This window comes from Elephas maximus, chromosome X, assembly GCF_024166365.1.
Source record: "Elephas maximus indicus isolate mEleMax1 chromosome X, mEleMax1 primary haplotype, whole genome shotgun sequence".
NCBI classification, from domain to species: domain Eukaryota; kingdom Metazoa; phylum Chordata; class Mammalia; order Proboscidea; family Elephantidae; genus Elephas; species Elephas maximus.
In genome coordinates, this window is record NC_064846.1 from 119,581,697 (window position 1) to 119,601,031 (window position 19,335).

Genomic DNA, 19,335 nt, shown 5'->3' on the forward strand with positions numbered 1-19,335 from the left:
CCTAACCCTAAACCTAAACTTAACCCTCACCCTGACACTAATACGAACCCTAACCCTCACCCTTACCCTCATGCTTAACATAAACGTCACCCTCACCCTAACCCTAAAACTAAACATAACACTAAATCTTCCCCTAATCCTGACCCTAACCCTAATCCTAACCATAAACCTAACCCTCACCCTAAACTTAACCCTAACCCTGACCCTAACACTAACTCTAACCCTAAAACTTACCCTACACACTCAGCTTAAATGGCAACCTAGCACTAACACTCACGCTAACATCTAAACCTAAACCCAACCCTTAACCTAACCCTATCTCTAACCTTAACCTAGCACTAAACCTGACCATGACTTAACCCTGACCCTAACCCTAAGCCGAACCTTAACTCTAAACATAACCCTATCCTTAACCCTAAACCTAACCCCTAACCACTAACCCTAAGCTCAACCCTCCCCCTTATGTTAAACTTCACCCTAACCCTAACCCTAACAATAACTCTAAACCTGACCCTAAACCTAACCCTAAAGCATAGCACTAACTCTAACTCTAAACCTAACCCTAACCCTAACACTTTACCTTAAACCTGGCCTTAACCCTAACCTTACCCCTATCCTAAACCTAACCCTAACACTAACCTTAACCCTAAATCTAACCTTAACACTAACCCTTACCCTAACCCTCACTATTAACTGAAACTTCACCCTAACCCTAACTCTAACTCTAACCCTAACCATAACACTTACCCTAAACCCTCAACTTAACTCGAAACCTAACGCTAACCCCAAACCTCGCCGTAACACCTAACCGTATCCCCAACCCTAAACCTAACGCTACACCTAACCTTATCCCTAACCCTAACCCTAACACGAAGAGTAACCCCAATCTAACCCTAACATTAACCCTAAACTTAACCCTACCCGAACCATAAACCTAACCCTAACACCCTAAACTTAGCCTCTAAAACTAACTGATCCTAACCCTAACCCTTATCCTAACCTGACTATAATCCTCACTATAATCCTAACCCTAATCCTAACCCTTAACCTAAACTTCACACGAACCCTAAACATAAACCTAACCCTAACCCTAAACATAACCCCTAACTCTAACCCAAACCCTAAACCTAAGCATAACACTAACCTGAACACAAACCCAAACTCTACCCTAACCCTAAAAATAACCCTCTCCCTATCCTAAACTCCATCCAAAGCCTACACCTAAACTTAACCCTAAACCTAACCCAAACCCTAACCTTAAACCTAACTCTAATCAAAACGCTAGTCCACCTGTAGCCCTAAACCTAAGCCTTACCATAGCCCTGAATCTAACCCTAAACCTAATCCTAATCCTAACCCTAGACCTAATCCTAACCCTAACCCTAACGCTAACCCTAACCATGAATCTAAATAGAACACTAACTCTAACCCTAAACCTGAACCTAAACCTAAATCTTACCGTACACCTAACCCTAACCCTAACCCTAACTCTATCTCTAACCTTATCCAGAACACTTACCCTAAACCCTTACCTGAACTGGAAAACTAACCGTAACCCTCACCGTAAACCCTAATTGTATGCCCAACCCTAACGCTAATGCTATCCCTAACCCGAACCCTAACCCTAACACTAACCTGAACCCTTAAGCCCTAATGATAACCCTAACCCTAACCCAAAGCCTAACCCCTAACACCAAAGCCTAATACAAACCTTAACCCTAACTCTCACCCTAACTCTAACACTAACCCTAAACCTAATCATAAACCTAACCCTAAACCAAACCTAACCATGACCAGAACCACAATCCCTAACTAGAACCCTCACCCAAACCCTAACCCTAAACTACACCTGTAACCCCTAACACCTTACAATAACCATATTCCTAACCCTACCCAACCCTCACCCTAAACCTAACCCTCACCCCAACCACAATGCCTAACACAAACCATAACCCTAACACTAACTGTTACACGAAACTTAACCCTGACCTAAAACCTAAGCCTAACACTAAACCTAAACAGAACCCGTAAACTTAACAATAACCCTAAACATAACCTTAACACTAACCTGAAAATTAACCCAAACCTTAGCCATAACCCTAACCCTAACCCTCACCGTATCCTAAACTTCACCCTATCCCTAAACTAAAGCTAACCCTAACTTTAACCCTAACCCTTCCCCGGAACCTAACCCTAACCTTAACCTTGGCCCACCTGTAACCCTAAACCTAACCCTTACAATAACTCTGATGCTAACCCTCACCCTAAACCTAATCCTAATCCTAACCCTGACCCTAACCCTAACCTAATGTTAACCCTAACTTAAAACCTTCCATAAACTTAAAACTAACCCTAACCCCTAACCCTAACTCTAACCCTAACATTAGGCATAACCCGAAACCTAACCGTAGCACTTACCCAAAACCCTCACCTTAACTGTAAACTTAACTCTAACTCTTACCCTAACCCTAAACTTAACCCTAAATATAACCGCACCCTAAACCTAACCGAAACTCTAAGCCCTAACCCTAACTCTAACCCTAATCCTTGGCCTAAACCAAACCTTAACCCTAAACCTAACCCTAACCTCACCTAACCTCAACCCTAATCCTAACCCAAACCCTAAACCGAACCCTTACCCTTAACCAAACTTTCACCCTAACCATAACTCTAAACCTACCCTAACTTCATTCAAACCCTAACCCTAACCAAAACTAAAACTAACCCTAAACCTAACCCTAATCCTAAAGCTAAACCTAACCCTAACCCTAAAGCTAAACCTAACCCTAATCCTGACCCTAACCTGAATCATAACAGCTAACCCTAACCCTCATGCTTAACATAAACTTCACCCTAACCCTAACCCTAAAACTAAACCTAACCCTAAACTAACCTCGAATTCTAGCCCTAACCCTAAACCTAAACCTGACCCTAACTCTAACCCTGATTCTAACCGGAACACCCTAACTGTAAACCTAACACTAACACTCACACGAACTCCTAACCCATTCGCTAACCCTAACCCTACCCCTAATCCTAACCCTAACCCTGACCCTGAACTAAAAACCTAACCCTTAAAATAACTCTAAACTTAAGCCTCGCCTTAACTCTACCCTAACCCTAACCCTAACCTAACAATAACAATGAACTTGACCCTAACCCTAACCCTAAACCCTAACACTAACTCTAACTGCAAACCTAACCCTAACCCTAACCTAGCCCTACTCTTTACCGTAAACCTAGCCTTAACGCTACTAACCTTACCCCGACCCTAACCCTAACACTAACCTTAACCCTAACTCGAACCTTAGCCCTAACCCTGACCCTAACCCGAACTCTAACTCTAACCATCACCATAACACTTACCCTAAACCCTCACCTTAACTGTAAACCTAACCCTAACCCTCACTCTAACCCCTAATCGTATCCCCAACCCTAAACCTAATGCTATCCCTAACATTACCCCGACCCTAACCCTAACACAAACAGTAACCCTAATCTAACACGAACCCTAACATTAACCCTAAACTTAACCCTACCCTAACCATAAACCTAAACTAACACCCTAAACCTAACCTCTAACGCTAACTACAATCCTAACCCGAATCCTAACTCTTATCCTAACCTCACCCTTAACCTAAACTTCACACTAACCCGAAACCAAACCCTAAAGATAACCCCTAACCCGAACCTGAACCCAAAACCTAACCTCAACCCTAACTTTAACCCTACCATAAACCTAAACCTAACCCTAACCCCTAAGCATAACTCTAACCCTAACCCTAGCCCTAACCCGAACCCGAACCCTAACCCTAACCGCAATACTTACCCAAAACCCTCACCTTAACTGTAAACGTAACTCTAACTCTTACCCTAACCCTAATCTTAACCCTAAATATAACCCTACCTTAAACCTAACCAAAACACTAACCCCTAACCCTTACTCTAAACCTAATCCTTAGCCTAAACCTAACCTTAACCCTAAACTGAACCCTAACCACTAACCCTAACTCTAAGCCTAACCCAAAATCGAACCCTCACCTAGAACCCAAATTTCACCCTAACCATAACCCTAAACCTACCCTAACTTCATTCAAACCCAAACTAAAACTAACCCTAAACCTAACCCTAACCCTAAACCTAAACTTAACCCTCACCCTGACACTAATACGAACCCTAACCCTCACCCTAACCCTCATGCTTAACATAAACGTCACCCTCACCCTAACCCTAAAACTAAACATAACACTAAATCTTCCCCTAATCCTGACCCTAACCCTAATCCTAACCATAAACCTAACCCTCACCCTAAACTTAACCCTAACCCTGACCCTAACACTAACTCTAACCCTAAAACTTACCCTACACACTCAGCTTAAATGGAAACCTAGCACTAACACTCACGCTAACATCTAAACCTAAACCCAACCCTTAACCTAACCCTGTCTCTAACCTTAACCTAGCACTAAACCTGACCATGACTTAACCCTGACCCTAACCCTAAGCCGAACCTTAACTCTAAACCTAACCCTATCCTTAACCCTAACCCTAACCCCTAACCCCTAACCCTAAGCTCAACCCTCCCCCTTATGTTAAACTTCACCCTAACCCTAACAATAACTCTAAACCTGACCCTAAACCTGACCCTAAAGCATAGCACTAACTCTAACTCTAAACCTAACCCTAACCCTAACACTATACCTTAAACCTAGCCTTAACCCTAACCTTACCCCTATCCTAAACCTAACCCTAACACTAACCTTAACCCTAAATCTAACCTTAACACTAACCCTTACCCTAACCCTCACTATTAACTGAAACTTCACCCTAACCCTAACTCTAACTCTAACCCTAACCATAACACTTACCCTAAACCCTCAACTTAACTCGAAACCTAACCCTAACCCCAAACCTCGCCGTAACACCTAACCGTATCCCCAACCCTAAACCTAACGCTACACCTAACCTTATCCCTAAACCTAACCCTAACACGAAGAGTAACCCCAATCTAACCCTAACATTAACCCTAAACTTAACCCTACCCGAACCATAAACCTAACCCTAACACCCTAAACTTAGCCTCTAAAACTAACTATAATCCTAACCCTAACCCTTATCCTAACCTGACTATAATCTTCACTATAATCCTAACCCTAATCCTAACCCTTAACCTAAACTTCACACGAACCCTAAACATAAACCTAACCCTAACCCTAAACATAACCCCTAACTCTAACCCAAACCCTAAACCTAAGCATAACACTAACCTGAACACAAACCCAAACTCTACCCTAACCCTAAAAATAACCCTCTCCCTATCCTAAACTCCATCCAAAGCCTACACCTAAACTTAACCCTAAACCTAACCCAAACCCTAACCTTAAACCTAACTCTAATCATAACGCTAGTCCACCTGTAGCCCTAAACCTAAGCCTTACCATAGCCCTGAATCTAACCCTAAACCTAATCCTAATCCTAACCCTAGACCTAATCCTAACCCTAACCCTAACGCTAACCCTAACCATGAATCTAAATAGAACACTAACTCTAACCCTAAACCTGAACCTAAACCTAAATCTTACCGTACACCTAACCCTAACCCTAACCCTAACTCTATCTCTAACCTTATCCAGAACACTTACCCTAAACCCTTACCTGAACTGGAAAACTAACCGTAACCCTCACCGTAAACCCTAATTGTATGCCCAACCCTAACGCTAATGCTATCCCTAACCCGAACCCTAACCCTAACACTAACCTGAACCCTTAAGCCCTAATGATAACCCTAACCCTAACCCAAAGCCTAACCCCTAACACCAAAGCCTAATACAAACCTTAACCCTAACTCTCACCCTAACTCTAACACTAACCCTAAACCTAATCATAAACCTAACCCTAAACCAAACCTAACCATGACCAGAACCACAATCCCTAACTAGAACCCTCACCCAAACCCTAACCCTAAACTACACCTGTAACCCCTAACACCTTACAATAACCATATTCCTAACCCTACCCAACCCTCACCCTAAACCTAACCCTCACCCCAACCACAATGCCTAACACAAACCATAACCCTAACACTAACTGTTACACGAAACTTAACCCTGACCTAAAACCTAAGCCTAACACTAAACCTAAACAGAACCCGTAAACTTAACAATAACCCTAAACATAACCTTAACACTAACCTGAAAATTAACCCAAACCTTAGCCATAACCCTAACCCTAACCCTCACCGTATCCTAAACTTCACCCTATCCCTAAACTAAAGCTAACCCTAACTTTAACCCTAACCCTTCCCCGGAACCTAACCCTAACCTTAACCTTGGCCCACCTGTAACCCTAAACCTAACCCTTACAATAACTCTGATGCTAACCCTCACCCTAAACCTAATCCTAATCCTAACCCTGACCCTAACCCTAACCTAATGTTAACCCTAACTTAAAACCTACCATAAACTTAAAACTAACCCTAACCCCTAACCCTAACTCTAACCCTAACATTAGGCATAACCCGAAACCTAACCGTAGCACTTACCCAAAACCCTCACCTTAACTGTAAACTTAACTCTAACTCTTACCCTAACCCTAAACTTAACCCTAAATATAACCGCACCCTAAACCTAACCGAAACTCTAAGCCCTAACCCTAACTCTAACCCTAATCCTTGGCCTAAACCAAACCTTAACCCTAAACCTAACCCTAACCTCACCTAACCTCAACCCTAATCCTAACCCAAACCCTAAACCGAACCCTTACCCTTAACCAAACTTTCACCCTAACCATAACCCTAAACCTACCCTAACTTCATTCAAACCCTAACCCTAACCAAAACTAAAACTAACCCTAAACCTAACCCTAATCCTAAAGCTAAACCTAACCCTAACCCTAAAGCTAAACCTAACCCTAATCCTGACCCTAACCTGAATCATAACAGCTAACCCTAACCCTCATGCTTAACATAAACTTCACCCTAACCCTAACCCTAAAACTAAACCTAACCCTAAACTAACCTCGAATTCTAGCCCTAACCCTAAACCTAAACCTGACCCTAACTCTAACCCTGATTCTAACCGGAACACCCTAACTGTAAACCTAACACTAACACTCACACGAACTCCTAACCCATTCGCTAACCCTAACCCTACCCCTAATCCTAACCCTAACCCTGACCCTGAACTAAAAACCTAACCCTTAAAATAACTCTAAACTTAAGCCTCGCCTTAACTCTACCCTAACCCTAACCCTAACCTAACAATAACAATGAACTTGACCCTAACCCTAACCCTAAACCCTAACACTAACTCTAACTGCAAACCTAACCCTAACCCTAACCTAGCCCTACTCTTTACCGTAAACCTAGCCTTAACGCTACTAACCTTACCCCGACCCTAACCCTAACACTAACCTTAACCCTAACTCGAACCTTAGCCCTAACCCTGACCCTAACCCGAACTCTAACTCTAACCATCACCATAACACTTACCCTAAACCCTCACCTTAACTGTAAACCTAACCCTAACCCTCACTCTAACCCCTAATCGTATCCCCAACCCTAAACCTAATGCTATCCCTAACATTACCCCGACCCTAACCCTAACACAAACAGTAACCCTAATCTAACACGAACCCTAACATTAACCCTAAACTTAACCCTACCCTAACCATAAACCTAAACTAACACCCTAAACCTAACCTCTAACGCTAACTACAATCCTAACCCGAATCCTAACTCTTATCCTAACCTCACCCTTAACCTAAACTTCACACTAACCCGAAACCAAACCCTAAAGATAACCCCTAACCCGAACCTGAACCCAAAACCTAACCTCAACCCTAACTTTAACCCTACCATAAACCTAAACCTAACCCTAACCCCTAAGCATAACTCTAACCCTAACCCTAGCCCTAACCCGAACCCGAACCCAACCCTAACCCTAACCGCAATACTTACCCAAAACCCTCACCTTAACTGTAAACGTAACTCTAACTCTTACCCTAACCCTAATCTTAACCCTAAATATAACCCTACCTTAAACCTAACCAAAACACTAACCCCTAACCCTTACTCTAAACCTAATCCTTAGCCTAAACCTAACCTTAACCCTAAACTGAACCCTAACCACTAACCCTAACTCTAAGCCTAACCCAAAATCGAACCCTCACCTAGAACCCAAATTTCACCCTAACCATAACCCTAAACCTACCCTAACTTCATTCAAACCCAAACTAAAACTAACCCTAAACCTAACCCTAACCCTAAACCTAAACTTAACCCTCACCCTGACACTAATACGAACCCTAACCACTAACCCTCACCCTAACCCTCATGCTTAACATAAACGTCACCCTCACCCTAACCCTAAAACTAAACATAACACTAAATCTTCCCCTAATCCTGACCCTAACCCTAATCCTAACCATAAACCTAACCCTCACCCTAAACTTAACCCTAACCCTGACCCTAACACTAACTCTAACCCTAAAACTTACCCTACACACTCAGCTTAAATGGAAACCTAGCACGAACACTCACGCTAACATCTAAACCTAAACCCAACCCTTAACCTAACCCTGTCTCTAACCTTAACCTAGCACTAAACCTGACCATGACTTAACCCTGACCCTAACCCTAAGCCGAACCTTAACTCTAAACCTAACCCTATCCTTAACCCTAAACCTAACCCCTAACCACTAACCCTAAGCTCAACCCTCCCCCTTATGTTAAACTTCACCCTAACCCTAACCCTAACAATAACTCTAAACCTGACCCTAAACCTGACCCTAAAGCATAGCACTAACTCTAACTCTAAACCTAACCCTAACCCTAACACTTTACCTTAAACCTGGCCTTAACCCTAACCTTACCCCTATCCTAAACCTAACCCTAACACTAACCTTAACCCTAAATCTAACCTTAACACTAACCCTTACCCTAACCCTCACTATTAACTGAAACTTCACCCTAACCCTAACTCTAACTCTAACCCTAACCATAACACTTACCCTAAACCCTCAACTTAACTCGAAACCTAACGCTAACCCCAAACCTCGCCGTAACACCTAACCGTATCCCCAACCCTAAACCTAACGCTACACCTAACCTTATCCCTAACCCTAACCCTAACACGAAGAGTAACCCCAATCTAACCCTAACATTAACCCTAAACTTAACCCTACCCGAACCATAAACCTAACCCTAACACCCTAAACTTAGCCTCTAAAACTAACTGATCCTAACCCTAACCCTTATCCTAACCTGACTATAATCCTCACTATAATCCTAACCCTAATCCTAACCCTTAACCTAAACTTCACACGAACCCTAAACATAAACCTAACCCTAACCCTAAACATAACCCCTAACTCTAACCCAAACCCTAAACCTAAGCATAACACTAACCTGAACACAAACCCAAACTCTACCCTAACCCTAAAAATAACCCTCTCCCTATCCTAAACTCCATCCAAAGCCTACACCTAAACTTAACCCTAAACCTAACCCAAACCCTAACCTTAAACCTAACTCTAATCAAAACGCTAGTCCACCTGTAGCCCTAAACCTAAGCCTTACCATAGCCCTGAATCTAACCCTAAACCTAATCCTAATCCTAACCCTAGACCTAATCCTAACCCTAACCCTAACGCTAACCCTAACCATGAATCTAAATAGAACACTAACTCTAACCCTAAACCTGAACCTAAACCTAAATCTTACCGTACACCTAATCCTAACCCTAACCCTAACTCTATCTCTAACCTTATCCAGAACACTTACCCTAAACCCTTACCTGAACTGGAAAACTAACCGTAACCCTCACCGTAAACCCTAATTGTATGCCCAACCCTAACGCTAATGCTATCCCTAACCCGAACCCTAACCCTAACACTAACCTGAACCCTTAAGCCCTAATGATAACCCTAACCCTAACCCAAAGCCTAACCCCTAACACCAAAGCCTAATACAAACCTTAACCCTAACTCTCACCCTAACTCTAACACTAACCCTAAACCTAATCATAAACCTAACCCTAAACCAAACCTAACCATGACCAGAACCACAATCCCTAACTAGAACCCTCACCCAAACCCTAACCCTAAACTACACCTGTAACCCCTAACACCTTACAATAACCATATTCCTAACCCTACCCAACCCTCACCCTAAACCTAACCCTCACCCCAACCACAATGCCTAACACAAACCATAACCCTAACACTAACTGTTACACGAAACTTAACCCTGACCTAAAACCTAAGCCTAACACTAAACCTAAACAGAACCCGTAAACTTAACAATAACCCTAAACATAACCTTAACACTAACCTGAAAATTAGCCCAAACCTTAGCCATAACCCTAACCCTAACCCTCACCGTATCCTAAACTTCACCCTATCCCTAAACTAAAGCTAACCCTAACTTTAACCCTAACCCTTCCCCGGAACCTAACCCTAACCTTAACCTTGGCCCACCTGTAACCCTAAACCTAACCCTTACAATAACTCTGATGCTAACCCTCACCCTAAACCTAATCCTAATCCTAACCCTGACCCTAACCCTAACCTAATGTTAACCCTAACTTAAAACCTTCCATAAACTTAAAACTAACCCTAACCCCTAACCCTAACTCTAACCCTAACATTAGGCATAACCCGAAACCTAACCGTAGCACTTACCCAAAACCCTCACCTTAACTGTAAACTTAACTCTAACTCTTACCCTAACCCTAAACTTAACCCTAAATATAACCGCACCCTAAACCTAACCGAAACTCTAAGCCCTAACCCTAACTCTAACCCTAATCCTTGGCCTAAACCAAACCTTAACCCTAAACCTAACCCTAACCTCACCTAACCTCAACCCTAATCCTAACCCAAACCCTAAACCGAACCCTTACCCTTAACCAAACTTTCACCCTAACCATAACTCTAAACCTACCCTAACTTCATTCAAACCCTAACCCTAACCAAAACTAAAACTAACCCTAAACCTAACCCTAATCCTAAAGCTAAACCTAACCCTAACCCTAAAGCTAAACCTAACCCTAATCCTGACCCTAACCTGAATCATAACAGCTAACCCTAACCCTCATGCTTAACATAAACTTCACCCTAACCCTAACCCTAAAACTAAACCTAACCCTAAACTAACCTCGAATTCTAGCCCTAACCCTAAACCTAAACCTGACCCTAACTCTAACCCTGATTCTAACCGGAACACCCTAACTGTAAACCTAACACTAACACTCACACGAACTCCTAACCCATTCGCTAACCCTAACCCTACCCCTAATCCTAACCCTAACCCTGACCCTGAACTAAAAACCTAACCCTTAAAATAACTCTAAACTTAAGCCTCGCCTTAACTCTACCCTAACCCTAACCCTAACCTAACAATAACAATGAACTTGACCCTAACCCTAACCCTAAACCCTAACACTAACTCTAACTGCAAACCTAACCCTAACCCTAACCTAGCCCTACTCTTTACCGTAAACCTAGCCTTAACGCTACTAACCTTACCCCGACCCTAACCCTAACACTAACCTTAACCCTAACTCGAACCTTAGCCCTAACCCTGACCCTAACCCGAACTCTAACTCTAACCATCACCATAACACTTACCCTAAACCCTCACCTTAACTGTAAACCTAACCCTAACCCTCACTCTAACCCCTAATCGTATCCCCAACCCTAAACCTAATGCTATCCCTAACATTACCCCGACCCTAACCCTAACACAAACAGTAACCCTAATCTAACACGAACCCTAACATTAACCCTAAACTTAACCCTACCCTAACCATAAACCTAAACTAACACCCTAAACCTAACCTCTAACGCTAACTACAATCCTAACCCGAATCCTAACTCTTATCCTAACCTCACCCTTAACCTAAACTTCACACTAACCCGAAACCAAACCCTAAAGATAACCCCTAACCCGAACCTGAACCCAAAACCTAACCTCAACCCTAACTTTAACCCTACCATAAACCTAAACCTAACCCTAACCCCTAAGCATAACTCTAACCCTAACCCTAGCCCTAACCCGAACCCGAACCCTAACCCTAACCGCAATACTTACCCAAAACCCTCACCTTAACTGTAAACGTAACTCTAACTCTTACCCTAACCCTAATCTTAACCCTAAATATAACCCTACCTTAAACCTAACCAAAACACTAACCCCTAACCCTTACTCTAAACCTAATCCTTAGCCTAAACCTAACCTTAACCCTAAACTGAACCCTAACCACTAACCCTAACTCTAAGCCTAACCCAAAATCGAACCCTCACCTAGAACCCAAATTTCACCCTAACCATAACCCTAAACCTACCCTAACTTCATTCAAACCCAAACTAAAACTAACCCTAAACCTAACCCTAACCCTAAACCTAAACTTAACCCTCACCCTGACACTAATACGAACCCTAACCCTCACCCTAACCCTCATGCTTAACATAAACGTCACCCTCACCCTAACCCTAAAACTAAACATAACACTAAATCTTCCCCTAATCCTGACCCTAACCCTAATCCTAACCATAAACCTAACCCTCACCCTAAACTTAACCCTAACCCTGACCCTAACACTAACTCTAACCCTAAAACTTACCCTACACACTCAGCTTAAATGGAAACCTAGCACTAACACTCACGCTAACATCTAAACCTAAACCCAACCCTTAACCTAACCCTGTCTCTAACCTTAACCTAGCACTAAACCTGACCATGACTTAACCCTGACCCTAACCCTAAGCCGAACCTTAACTCTAAACCTAACCCTATCCTTAACCCTAACCCTAACCCCTAACCCCTAACCCTAAGCTCAACCCTCCCCCTTATGTTAAACTTCACCCTAACCCTAACAATAACTCTAAACCTGACCCTAAACCTGACCCTAAAGCATAGCACTAACTCTAACTCTAAACCTAACCCTAACCCTAACACTATACCTTAAACCTAGCCTTAACCCTAACCTTACCCCTATCCTAAACCTAACCCTAACACTAACCTTAACCCTAAATCTAACCTTAACACTAACCCTTACCCTAACCCTCACTATTAACTGAAACTTCACCCTAACCCTAACTCTAACTCTAACCCTAACCATAACACTTACCCTAAACCCTCAACTTAACTCGAAACCTAACCCTAACCCCAAACCTCGCCGTAACACCTAACCGTATCCCCAACCCTAAACCTAACGCTACACCTAACCTTATCCCTAAACCTAACCCTAACACGAAGAGTAACCCCAATCTAACCCTAACATTAACCCTAAACTTAACCCTACCCGAACCATAAACCTAACCCTAACACCCTAAACTTAGCCTCTAAAACTAACTATAATCCTAACCCTAACCCTTATCCTAACCTGACTATAATCTTCACTATAATCCTAACCCTAATCCTAACCCTTAACCTAAACTTCACACGAACCCTAAACATAAACCTAACCCTAACCCTAAACATAACCCCTAACTCTAACCCAAACCCTAAACCTAAGCATAACACTAACCTGAACACAAACCCAAACTCTACCCTAACCCTAAAAATAACCCTCTCCCTATCCTAAACTCCATCCAAAGCCTACACCTAAACTTAACCCTAAACCTAACCCAAACCCTAACCTTAAACCTAACTCTAATCATAACGCTAGTCCACCTGTAGCCCTAAACCTAAGCCTTACCATAGCCCTGAATCTAACCCTAAACCTAATCCTAATCCTAACCCTAGACCTAATCCTAACCCTAACCCTAACGCTAACCCTAACCATGAATCTAAATAGAACACTAACTCTAACCCTAAACCTGAACCTAAACCTAAATCTTACCGTACACCTAACCCTAACCCTAACCCTAACTCTATCTCTAACCTTATCCAGAACACTTACCCTAAACCCTTACCTGAACTGGAAAACTAACCGTAACCCTCACCGTAAACCCTAATTGTATGCCCAACCCTAACGCTAATGCTATCCCTAACCCGAACCCTAACCCTAACACTAACCTGAACCCTTAAGCCCTAATGATAACCCTAACCCTAACCCAAAGCCTAACCCCTAACACCAAAGCCTAATACAAACCTTAACCCTAACTCTCACCCTAACTCTAACACTAACCCTAAACCTAATCATAAACCTAACCCTAAACCAAACCTAACCATGACCAGAACCACAATCCCTAACTAGAACCCTCACCCAAACCCTAACCCTAAACTACACCTGTAACCCCTAACACCTTACAATAACCATATTCCTAACCCTACCCAACCCTCACCCTAAACCTAACCCTCACCCCAACCACAATGCCTAACACAAACCATAACCCTAACACTAACTGTTACACGAAACTTAACCCTGACCTAAAACCTAAGCCTAACACTAAACCTAAACAGAACCCGTAAACTTAACAATAACCCTAAACATAACCTTAACACTAACCTGAAAATTAACCCAAACCTTAGCCATAACCCTAACCCTAACCCTCACCGTATCCTAAACTTCACCCTATCCCTAAACTAAAGCTAACCCTAACTTTAACCCTAACCCTTCCCCGGAACCTAACCCTAACCTTAACCTTGGCCCACCTGTAACCCTAAACCTAACCCTTACAATAACTCTGATGCTAACCCTCACCCTAAACCTAATCCTAATCCTAACCCTGACCCTAACCCTAACCTAATGTTAACCCTAACTTAAAACCTACCATAAACTTAAAACTAACCCTAACCCCTAACCCTAACTCTAACCCTAACATTAGGCATAACCCGAAACCTAACCGTAGCACTTACCCAAAACCCTCACCTTAACTGTAAACTTAACTCTAACTCTTACCCTAACCCTAAACTTAACCCTAAATATAACCGCACCCTAAACCTAACCGAAACTCTAAGCCCTAACCCTAACTCTAACCCTAATCCTTGGCCTAAACCAAACCTTAACCCTAAACCTAACCCTAACCTCACCTAACCTCAACCCTAATCCTAACCCAAACCCTAAACCGAACCCTTACCCTTAACCAAACTTTCACCCTAACCATAACCCTAAACCTACCCTAACTTCATTCAAACCCTAACCCTAACCAAAACTAAAACTAACCCTAAACCTAACCCTAATCCTAAAGCTAAACCTAACCCTAACCCTAAAGCTAAACCTAACCCTAATCCTGACCCTAACCTGAATCATAACAGCTAACCCTAACCCTCATGCTTAACATAAACTTCACCCTAACCCTAACCCTAAAACTAAACCTAACCCTAAACTAACCTCGAATTCTAGCCCTAACCCTAAACCTAAACCTGACCCTAACTCTAACCCTGATTCTAACCGGAACACCCTAACTGTAAACCTAACACTAACACTCACACGAACTCCTAACCCATTCGCTAACCCTAACCCTACCCCTAATCCTAACCCTAACCCTGACCCTGAACTAAAAACCTAACCCTTAAAATAACTCTAAACTTAAGCCTCGCCTTAACTCTACCCTAACCCTAACCCTAACCTAACAATAACAATGAACTTGACCCTAACCCTAACCCTAAACCCTAACACTAACTCTAACTGCAAACCTAACCCTAACCCTAACCTAGCCCTACTCTTTACCGTAAACCTAGCCTTAACGCTACTAACCTTACCCCGACCCTAACCCTAACACTAACCTTAACCCTAACTCGAACCTTAGCCCTAACCCTGACCCTAACCCGAACTCTAACTCTAACCATCACCATAACACTTACCCTAAACCCTCACCTTAACTGTAAACCTAACCCTAACCCTCACTCTAACCCCTAATCGTATCCCCAACCCTAAACCTAATGCTATCCCTAACATTACCCCGACCCTAACCCTAACACAAACAGTAACCCTAATCTAACACGAACCCTAACATTAACCCTAAACTTAACCCTACCCTAACCATAAACCTAAACTAACACCCTAAACCTAACCTCTAACGCTAACTACAATCCTAACCCGAATCCTAACTCTTATCCTAACCTCACCCTTAACCTAAACTTCACACTAACCCGAAACCAAACCCTAAAGATAACCCCTAACCCGAACCTGAACCCAAAACCTAACCTCAACCCTAACTTTAACCCTACCATAAACCTAAACCTAACCCTAACCCCTAAGCATAACTCTAACCCTAACCCTAGCCCTAACCCGAACCCGAACCCAACCCTAACCCTAACCGCAATACTTACCCAAAACCCTCACCTTAACTGTAAACGTAACTCTAACTCTTACCCTAACCCTAATCTTAACCCTAAATATAACCCTACCTTAAACCTAACCAAAACACTAACCCCTAACCCTTACTCTAAACCTAATCCTTAGCCTAAACCTAACCTTAACCCTAAACTGAACCCTAACCACTAACCCTAACTCTAAGCCTAACCCAAAATCGAACCCTCACCTAGAACCCAAATTTCACCCTAACCATAACCCTAAACCTACCCTAACTTCATTCAAACCCAAACTAAAACTAACCCTAAACCTAACCCTAACCCTAAACCTAAACTTAACCCTCACCCTGACACTAATACGAACCCTAACCACTAACCCTCACCCTAACCCTCATGCTTAACATAAACGTCACCCTCACCCTAACCCTAAAACTAAACATAACACTAAATCTTCCCCTAATCCTGACCCTAACCCTAATCCTAACCATAAACCTAACCCTCACCCTAAACTTAACCCTAACCCTGACCCTAACACTAACTCTAACCCTAAAACTTACCCTACACACTCAGCTTAAATGGAAACCTAGCACGAACACTCACGCTAACATCTAAACCTAAACCCAACCCTTAACCTAACCCTATCTCTAACCTTAACCTAGCACTAAACCTGACCATGACTTAACCCTGACCCTAACCCTAAGCCGAACCTTAACTCTAAACCTAACCCTATCCTTAACGCTAACCCTAACCCCTAACCCCTAACCCTAAGCTCAACCCTCCCCCTTAAATTAAACTTCACCCTAACCCTAACCCTAACAATAACTCTAAACCTGACCCTAAACCTGACCCTAAAGCATAGCACTAACTCTAACTCTAAACCTAACCCTAACCCTAACACTATACCTTAAACCTAGCCTTAACCCTAACCTTACCCCTATCCTAAACCTAACCCTAACACTAACCTTAACCCTAAATCTAACCTTAACACTAACCCTTACCCTAACCCTCACTATTAACTGAAACTTCACCCTAACCCTAACTCTAACTCTAACCCTAACCATAACACTTACCCTAAACCCTCAACTTAACTCGAAACCTAACCCTAACCCCAAACCTCACCGTAACACCTAACCGTATCCCCAACCCTAAACCTAACGCTACACCTAACCTTATCCCTAACCCTAACCCTAACACGAAGAGTAACCCCAATCTAACCCTAACATTAACCCTAAACTTAACCCTACCCGAACCATAAACCTAACCCTAACACCCTAAACTTAGCCTCTAAAACTAACTATAATCCTAACCCTAACCCTTATCCTAACCTGACTATAATCTTCACTATAATCCTAACCCTAATCCTAACCCTTAACCTAAACTTCACACGAACCCTAAACATAAACCTAACCCTAACCCTAAACATAACCCCTAACTCTAACCCAAACCCTAAACCTAAGCATAACACTAACCTGAACACAAACCCAAACTCTACCCTAACCCTAAAAATAACCCTCTCCCTATCCTAAACTCCATCCAAAGCCTACACCTAAACTTAACCCTAAACCTAACCCAAACCCTAACCTTAAACCTAACTCTAATCATAACGCTAGTCCACCTGTAGCCCTAAACCTAAGCCTTACCATAGCCCTGAATCTAACCCTAAACCTAATCCTAATCCTAACCCTAGACCTAATCCTAACCCTAACCCTAACGCTAACCCTAACCATGAATCTAAATAGAACACTAACTCTAACCCTAAACCTGAACCTAAACCTAAATCTTACCGTACACCTAACCCTAACCCTAACCCTAACTCTATCTCTAACCTTATCCAGAACACTTACCCTAAACCCTTACCTGAACTGGAAAACTAACCGTAACCCTCACCGTAAACCCTAATTGTATGCCCAACCCTAACGCTAATGCTATCCCTAACCCGAACCCTAACCCTAACACTAACCTGAACCCTTAAGCCCTAATGATAACCCTAACCCTAACCCAAAGCCTAACCCCTAACACCAAAGCCTAATACAAACCTTAACCCTAACTCTCACCCTAACTCTAACACTAACCCTAAACCTAATCATAAACCTAACCCTAAACCAAACCTAACCATGACCAGAACCACAATCCCTAACTAGAACCCTCACCCAAACCCTAACCCTAAACTACACCTGTAACCCCTAACACCTTACAATAACCATATTCCTAACCCTACCCAACCCTCACCCTAAACCTAACCCTCACCCCAACCACAATGCCTAACACAAACCATAACCCTAACACTAACTGTTACACGAAACTTAACCCTGACCTAAAACCTAAGCCTAACACTAAACCTAAACAGAACCCGTAAACTTAACAATAACCCTAAACATAACCTTAACACTAACCTGAAAATTAACCCAAACCTTAGCCATAACCCTAACCCTAACCCTCACCGTATCCTAAACTTCACCCTATCCCTAAACTAAAGCTAACCCTAACTTTAACCCTAACCCTTCCCCGGAACCTAACCCTAACCTTAACCTTGGCCCACCTGTAACCCTAAACCTAACCCTTACAATAACTCTGATGCTAACCCTCACCCTAAACCTAATCCTAATCCTAACCCTGACCCTAACCCTAACCTAATGTTAACCCTAACTTAAAACCTACCATAAACTTAAAACTAACCCTAACCCCTAACCCTAACTCTAACCCTAACATTAGGCATAACCCGAAACCTAACCGTAGCACTTACCCAAAACCCTCACCTTAACTGTAAACTTAACTCTAACTCTTACCCTAACCCTAAACTTAACCCTAAATATAACCGCACCCTAAACCTAACCGAAACTCTAAGCCCTAACCCTAACTCTAACCCTAATCCTTGGCCTAAACCAAACCTTAACCCTAAACCTAACCCTAACCTCACCTAACCTCAACCCTAATCCTAACCCAAACCCTAAACCAAACCCTTACCCTTAACCAAACTTTCACCCTAACCATAACCCTAAACCTACCCTAACTTCATTCAAACCCTAACCCTAACCAAAACTAAAACTAACCCTAAACCTAACCCTAATCCTAAAGCTAAACCTAACCCTAACCCTAAAGCTAAACCTAACCCTAATCCTGACCCTAACCTGAAT